Source organism: Mus caroli, chromosome 11 (assembly GCF_900094665.2).
Source record: "Mus caroli chromosome 11, CAROLI_EIJ_v1.1, whole genome shotgun sequence".
NCBI lineage: Eukaryota > Metazoa > Chordata > Mammalia > Rodentia > Muridae > Mus > Mus caroli.
Genome location: NC_034580.1, coordinates 51,304,804 through 51,313,514, shown reverse-complemented (window position 1 = coordinate 51,313,514; position 8,711 = coordinate 51,304,804).

Below are 8,711 nucleotides of genomic sequence, written 5' to 3'. Positions count from 1 at the left end.
GTCTGACCGGAAGAGGGTTGTGTCAAGTTTTCTCTTATCTGTGTTACTTAAAATTTTAGTAAACCTTTACAATGATAAACAAGGTGTGTGCAATATGGGTCACACATGGAGTTGTTCCATATTTAGCAGCCTCTACTTCCTGAGCCAAGAAAATGAATTTATCTATTGAACATGACCTCTTCAGCCCTGCCCTTGCTCACCTACAGGTCTCTCTCACCCTGTTTAAGGATGCTAGTGATTTGCTTTCTTTCATGAGATATTTGTTTGATTTTCCAATTATAAAGTGTATACTCTTTGGGGAAGGCATTTCTAGATCCTTTTATTTGACATAGTTTTTGAGAATCATCCATGTTGTTAAAATACAAAAATTTCATTTGCAGGGTCTTCTGAGATGGCTCAGCAGTTAAGAATGCTTATTTCTCTTGAAGAAGTCCTGGGTTTATTTCCCAGCACCCAAAATCAGACAATTCACAAACAAATGTAAATTCTGCCCTAGGGGATTCAGTGCCCTCTTCTGGTTTCCATGGTTTCACAGGCATAATACACTCATACAGACACAAAACCGTAAATTAAAAAAATCAATTTTAAAAAAACAAAAATTGATTCCATTTTTGTGCTAAGTCATCAGCATGAAATCTCCTTCTGGTCAACCTCCAATAGTTTATAAAGACATCTAGGATGACAGTGACACATTTGGTGTGAATGTGTATGGATTTACCTCAATGTATTTATTTCTCTTATGTCCTTGAATGTGTGAATCATTTGTAATCTGGATCTCTTAACAAACAAAAGCTATGATGGAGTCAGTGGTGTCACATATATTTAATCCCAGATCTCAGGAGGTGGCAGTTGAATTGCTGTGATTTTGAGCCAAGTCTGGTCTATATAGAAAATTCAGGCCAGCTAGGCATACACAGTGAGACACTCTCTCTCTCTCTCTCTCTCTCTCTCTCTCTCTCTCTCTCTCTCTCTCTCTCTCAAAAAAAAAAAAGAAACAAAAGGTTATCATGGATATGTGTACACATATCTTAAAGGAAATAGGTTTCCATTTTGTGTGAGTAAGTACGTAGGAGTGCAATGATTCTTCTCTGCATTAGTGAGTGTTTAGGACAGGAGCAAACTGCTTTCTATCATGCTCAGTCAGAAGTGTGTGAGGTTTTCCACTCTTCCACTGTCTTATTTTTAGAAATTTATTTCCCATCACTCTCCTCTCATGTGTGTGTGTGTGTGTGTGTGTGTGTGTGTGTGTGTGTATGTGTTGTGTGTCTGTGTTTGTGCAGGTATATGTGTGTAGGCATTTGTGCATGAGTGTAGTTGATTGAAGAAGCCAGAAAGGGAAGTTGAATCCCTGGAGATGAGGTTATAGGCAGTAGTGAGCCATCCAACTTGGGTTCTAGAAACATAACTCTGATCATCTGTAAGAGTAGCAAATGCTCTTATATTTTTGGTGATGAGCCTAGTCTTATATGGGTGATCCATCTCTCTAGACCCTTCTGCTGCCTTTTGTTAAGTATTTTCTCCCAATCTAGAGTTCACATTAGCATTTTCTCATCAGTATTTTTTCAAATGTGAAATCTGGGTTTTGACGTTGTTTTATTTTCTGATTCATTTGTTCTTTTCATTCACACTAATATGTCTTCCAAATTCAAGGTTATAAACATTTGGTCCTTTTCATTTTCTCTGAATTCATATTACTAATGGTTTGACTTATTTACGTTTGTTGTTCTTTTAATCTATAGTTTGAAATATGCTGGAGCGTGTTGTCACTGTTTAGGGTTATTCTTGCATAGGGCCATCAAATTTTTATGGTGCTATTTGTTGAAAATCTTGTCATTTCCTCAGCGAACTCAGCCTCTTTGTTGAAAAATCAATAGGAAATTTATGGCTATGCCTGTTTCCACACACAACAGTCAATATATTACAAAAATTGCCTAAGATGATCCAACTTGTGTAGCTATAGAAGAAAGCACTCTGAATCATGGCCTTGGGATTCTGTAACTTGTTCCCAGCCATGGATGGACATGGATAGGGGAATGGCCAGGACTCCAGAGTTCCTGCTTCTGGGGGTCTGGTAATGACGACTGCCCTTTCTTAGTGAGTTTCTGAACAGACACCAGGTCAATAATCTAAGTGTTTTGCTCATTTCTCTGGGTTAGATTTTCTGTGACTACAAGGAAGGAAACATAAGCTCATGATGCATGGGCTCCATCAGCAGAAGGAAAACTCAGCAAGCAGCTAGCAATGTCTGACTCATACTACTCCCCTCAAGTTTCCAAAAGAAAAATCACAGCCTAGTCCTTGGAATCATGGTAGCACTTCCCACACTTTCTCCAGGGTGACACATGACAATATTGTAGTTCCTATTACAATTTCACTCTAAAGATTCCTCACGGAAGATAAATTTTCTTTTCTGGCCACAGCAGGAATACACATAGATTAAATAATCAAGATTTTAGTATTCTATTCTTACTACATTTAATGTTCTTACTATATTATATCTATGTGGGTGAAATCCGTTTGGTGTAATGTTTTAACTTAACACATTAATTTTGTGTGTGTAGCTACATGTCACAGAGGGGTTTTACACATGTACCTGTTTGTGTCTAGAGGTCAGAGAACAATGGGAGTCTATTTTCTCTTTCCTCCTTGTCCCAGGTATTAAATTCAAATTTCCAGGCTTGGCAGCAAGCAATCTCTAACTAAGTCATCTCTGGCTCTTATAGGAAAGCAAACTGAACAAGTCATGGAGAACAAGCTAGCAAAGTGGCCTAGGCTCCAGGTTTCTGGCCTGATTTCTCTCAGTGATGGATCATTACCTGGAAGTGTAAGATGAAATGAACCCTTTTCTTTCCAAGTTCCTTTTAGCTACAGTATTTATCTCAGCAATAAAAGAAAACTAGGACAGCAGATTGCAATCTGGGAGAGCCTGCTTGAAATCTTACCTCTCGTTTAGAGCAAACCCAGATGAGCATTTAACAATCCAACGAGAGTGTCTCCTGATGCTCTTCTGTTTTGAACAGGATCTAAACGGACCCTGTTGCATTCTTCTCTCTTCCTTTCTGTGTGTCAGTTAACGTGCTAATTCTGCAGGAGACCAAGTAAAGCAAAATAAATTGAAATTGTCACTTAAGATGTTTCCTTTGAGGGCAATCATGGGCATTTGACTTGGCCACTGCCATCATTAAAACATGCTTCAGTCTAAGGGGTAATGCTCCAGGCAGGTTTGCCACCTGCTTGGAAGGTATTCCTGATGGGTTATAAATAACTAAGTGTTCTAGTTTCATTCCTGTTGCTGTGATGAAAACACTTGGACTAAAAGCAACAAAGGAGAGAAAAGGGGTTGGTTGATTTACTCTTCCTAGTCACAGTCCAGCACTGTGGGATGTCAGGGTAGAAACATGGTCAAACACTCAAAGCAAAAACCACGAAGGAACACTGTTCTCTGGTTCACAGGTTCACATTCACCTAACATTCTTACACAACTTAGCTTGAATGTGCCTAGATATGGAACTGCCCACAGTGGGCTGGGCTCTCCTGCATTAGTTGGTAATCAGAACAATGCCCTACAGACATGTCCATAGGCCAATATGACCTAGGCAAGCCTTTTTTTTTTCTTTTTCTCCACTCTTGTGGAAAATATATTCTTTTATCATATATCATATCACATATCCTGATTATAATTTCCCCTTCTTTTTTCCTCCAAGTTCCTCCCCACCTCTCCTCCCAGTTGGATCTACTCTATTTCTGTCTCTAATTAGAAAAGAACAAGTTTCTAAGACATAATGATAAACACAAGAAAGTAGAATATAAAACTAATACATGGAACTTGGAGAAAGGCAAGGCAATTGTTAAATCTAGGCTTTCCTCAGATGACTCTAGTGTATGTCAAGGTGACAACTAAAGCCAACCAAAACACCAAGGATGTTAAATCTAGTTTTTTGGTTGAAATTCAATGAAATATCATAAAAAAGCAGACACACATTGGACATATATTCAAAGTTTCCTTGCTAGTAACCCTTTAAAGATCATTAAAGCTTACTCCTCTTCCTTCTTTGCTACTTAGTTCAGCACTCTGAGAGTTGACTGAGCCCCTGTATGTGGTTTTTAAGGCATTGGATTCTATGCAGTCCCAGACATTATTGAAAAACCTTCCACATTCCCACACAGGCTGTGTTATCTGAATTCCTTAAAATTTCAGATGAGATCATTGGTGAACAAGCTATATTTATGAATAGCTGTTGCTTTTCTTTCTTTGGCTTAAAAATGTTCTTTTACTTATTGTATTTTATGTGAGAAAAGACCCTGTGTGATATTGGCTAATTAGATCCTTTATAGTTCTTTCTTGCTATAAAATTCCATTTAACACACTTACTCTTTAAGGTCCATTTTCTAATAGTAATAGCAACTGACTTAAGTGGTGAGCACAAAGACTTCATGGTAGATACACTTGGTTGGACATGGAAAACTAAAAGGAAGTGGCATTCATTTGACGAGCATGGGTCTTTTGTTTTAGGATGACCTGGAAAGTGATTGATATAAAAAAAAAGTTTACTATCATGGGTGATAAATCTTCAATCAGGAGTTGAAAACTATGCATCCAAAAATGTTTTAGTAGTGTATTATAAAACCTTATAGGAAGAATGTCATCTGTAGAGGAGACTAAAGAAAGCTTTGCAAAAGGTAGAGAGTTAGGAGAAGCATTAAAGAATGGTTGCAATTCAAAAACTATAAGGAAAAATATCAGGTAATGGCACATAAGGTCAAGGCTTTATCTCACCCCTTCACCTGGACATAACATTTCCAAATGCTTCAGACCACTGTTATCTCCTAGGTTCTGTGGACAAAGATGTTTCCAGTGACTCTGCTAGAAAGAATAAATTAGAACACAGCCCCATATTTATTGTTATTTAACATGGTAAAACATATTGTGGAGGAACTTCCTTGGAGTCTGTACACTTCTTGAACACAGGCATCATCTACTTCCTACCCACCTCCACACCTTCTGCCTGGATAGCGTACATGCCACATTCCACATGGCATCTCATCGAGGATATTCAACTGTTGGATTTGTGTGTGTGTGTGTGTGTGTGTGTGTGTGTGTGTGTGTGTGTGTGTATGTGTATGACTAGTTAAACAAAACAACTTAACTCTAATAGAACTCTTATTGGCTCATAAAATCCCACATTTGGTAGATTAAGTGAGTAATTTAAGAATAAAGTCTTTGGCTAAATATCAGCCATAACCCACACTAGAAATTCACCTATCAATTTCACTTCTTGTTGGATGTCAGATTTTTCTTCCCATTTTCTTGGAACACATGGCATAGTATGGCAGTTTCCTCCAAATTGAGACATACCTTACAGGATGGTGGAGGAGGATGAAGACACTGAGAAGGTAAACCAAATGGACATGCCTGGGACCTTAGAAATTTAGGAGATTCTAGAAGGTTCCTCCCCAGTTATATGGAAAGAGCAAATAGCTGGTAGCTGGAGGATACCGATTGGCAGAGTTGCTGAGAGAAGATGCTTGGAGCTATTCTTCTGCCTGCAAGTTGTACATAAAGCTCCAGGGTTGTAGCTTTCATTAGCTGTCTGCCTTGTTTGAATGGGCTTTTCAGTGAAGCAATTGCTTTTGATTCATTTCTCTTCCTGTAAGTGACCCTTCACCCACACTCCTGTTAGTAACCCCAGTAGAAACTCACTGATTCTCTGGGTTTGGCATTATGAAATAATTACTTTGGTCATCATGAATCACCTATCTGAAATTAGTAGACACTATGTGTGTGTGCACATGTGCATGTGTGTGTGTATGTTAGTGTGGCACTAAAGAGTTTTTTAATAGTTCATCTTATGTCGTGTATGAAACTGGCAAAAAAAAAAAAACCTGAATGAATGAGGACATCTAGATGCTAAGACCTGCTATCATCTCTTTGCAATCCTGGGCTTGCCTCTTCTCCGGAACTCAGCCTCTCTTTTTAGCATTTACCAGCTTTATTATTCTCTATGGTGATTTTCCAAGGTTCTTGGCTCACACACTTCCTGAAGTCAGTTCCTTTGTGAGGTTTTTCTTGTCCTGCCCTAGATGTTTGTGAGCCTCTCAGCAGCTGTTCCCATTTGATGAAAAATGAAGGGAGTCGGATTTCCAACTGTCTCCAGGATGCTCTGAGATACTTGAGCCTGTGCCCTTCTTGTGTAAATAGAATGCATCTATCACTCCTGCCATTCAAGCTATCACACTGTAAAATTTGCATCAACTTGAGTATAGATCCTGAAAGATGATTAAGCTTTAATTAATTCTAGCAATTACTCGAAAATAGCAGAACTAGTCATTGATATATCCAGAATAAACTTTATTTCAGAGGAGGCTGAGAAGATGGCTCAGTCATAAAAATGCTTGTAACACAAGCCTGAGGAATTGAGCAAGATCCTCCAGAATCCATGTTTTTTGTTTGTCTGTTTGTTTTTGTTTCCTTGTTTTTAATGCCAGTGCTGAGGAGGTAGATCCAAGAGGACCACTGGGGTTCTCCCAAAAGACCTGACAAGTTCAGGCAATGAGCTCTAAGCCCATGAGAGACCATGTCTCCAAAATAAGGAGGCAGAGTGCAGAGGCCTCTGCTCTCAAGCCTCTGCACTCACATAAGCATGTTCACCCTCTTTCACACATACATACACAAAAGCACACACTTATTTTATGGATAAGGAAAAAAGATTCTGGTGTAGAAGTTCTTTCTCTGTGTAAAAGAAACTCTGGACAGGGAAGAGACAGGGAGAGGAAAGACACAGTTCTATTATCCTATCTGGGGATAAGCGTAGTGCCATACTGGGATAAAGGATGTTATGTGTGCAACAGAGAACCTTTTGGGAAGCTGAGAGGCAATCCAAGGATGGAATTTACTCATGACAGTCATTTCCCATCACTTGAAGTGAAGGAGAGATACTTGATTTTTGGTCTTGCAAACTTTATATGCCTCAGTACAGGGGAACGCCAGGGCCAAGAAGTGGGAGTAGGTGGGTAGGGGAGTGGGGGAGGTATGGGGGATTTTTGGGATAGCATTGGAAATGTAAATGAAGAAAATACCTAATAAAAAAAACAATCCCCCCAAATACCCAGGTCTCTCTGTATATTTATAGCAATCAATAAAGGTATCACCTGTTTAATGCTCTCAAGGTACCATGAGATCCAGGGGTTCAAGTGGGATTATCAGGGCCATCATATTTTCCCATTGAGGTGACTACTGGTTTTGTGGAGGCTACATGCTGGCTTGTATGGAAGATAACTGTTGACCTCTGTGGTGGCTCCACATACCTATACCTCTCAAATTCCATTGCCTCAAGCAAACTCAGTTTCTCAACCTAGCTTCTGGAAGTTTCTAACTTACATACACTATGTCAAGTCTAGCGCATAGCATAAGTAAGGAACTTTCTGTGGAGTGAGCACCTGAGTCTTAGGCCTGGTTGAGTTTTGAGGTTGGGTCTGCATGATTCCCATACAATGTGGCTGAATTCCCAGGTTTGGATATGGTCTCCTCACCTAAGCAGATGTGTCATCAAGGGTAGCATCCTGCCTACTGTGTATGTCAGAATAGGGCCCTCTGGTTACATGTTAGCAATGAAATGGCATCAAAATAGTAACAAGCTTTCCTCACTAAATTCTAAAGATGGAATTCTAGTGGTTACCAATTGATCTATTATCTGTTTTGTTGATAAGGGTCCAGCAATATGACTCAGCAGGGGAAAAAAATGCCTTTGCTGCTAATTGTAAAGACCCAAATTCAATACTCAGGGCCCACATCATGGAAGGAAAACAGCAAAAATAACAACTCCCACAAGGAATGATATAACTTCAAAACAAATGTCATTGCATGTTCACACACTGCCAACAAATGCAGATAGATAGATAGATAGATAGATAGATAGATAGATAGATAGATAGATAGATAGATAGATAGATAGATAATTATATTAAATATAACAGAGAGTGTGTTCTTGTGGGTATTTTATTACAACATTCCCTTCACCTCAAGGCTTCCCAAGGTGCTTCTCTAAAACTCCAAGAATCTGAGGAGTGTGATGACTCTCACGAAAAGAGGGGACAAGAGAGATGTTCAGGGTTTAGAGCACTTGCTGCATTTATACAAGACCTGAGTTTAGTTCCCCATATCTGCATCCTACACCTCACACCTGTTCAAAACTTCAGTTCTGGGACATGCCATACCATAGGTACTGTATTCATATGTACACACATACCCAAAGAGATATACACATAAATAAAAATCAAATAATTTTTCTTGTTGGTATGCTTGTTTTGCTTTGCTTTTTTATTTTATTTTATTTTTTTACTTCTTATTTTTATTAGGTATTTATTTAATTTACATTTCCAATGCTATCCCAAAAGTCCCCTACATGCTCCCACATACACCTACTCCCACTTCTTGGCCCTGGCGTTCCCCTGTACTGAGGCATATAAAGTTTGTACGACCAATGGGCCTCTGTTTCCACTGATGGCCAACTAGGCCATCTTCTGATTTATATGCAGCTAGAGACACGAGCTCGGGGGGTGGGGGGGACTGGTTAGTTCATATTGTTGTTCCACCTATAGGGTTGCAGATCCCCCCAGCTCCTTGGGTACTTTCTCTAGCTCCTCCATTGGGGGCCCTGTGATCCATCCAATAGCTGACTGTGAGCATCCACTTCTGTGTTTGCTAGGCCCCG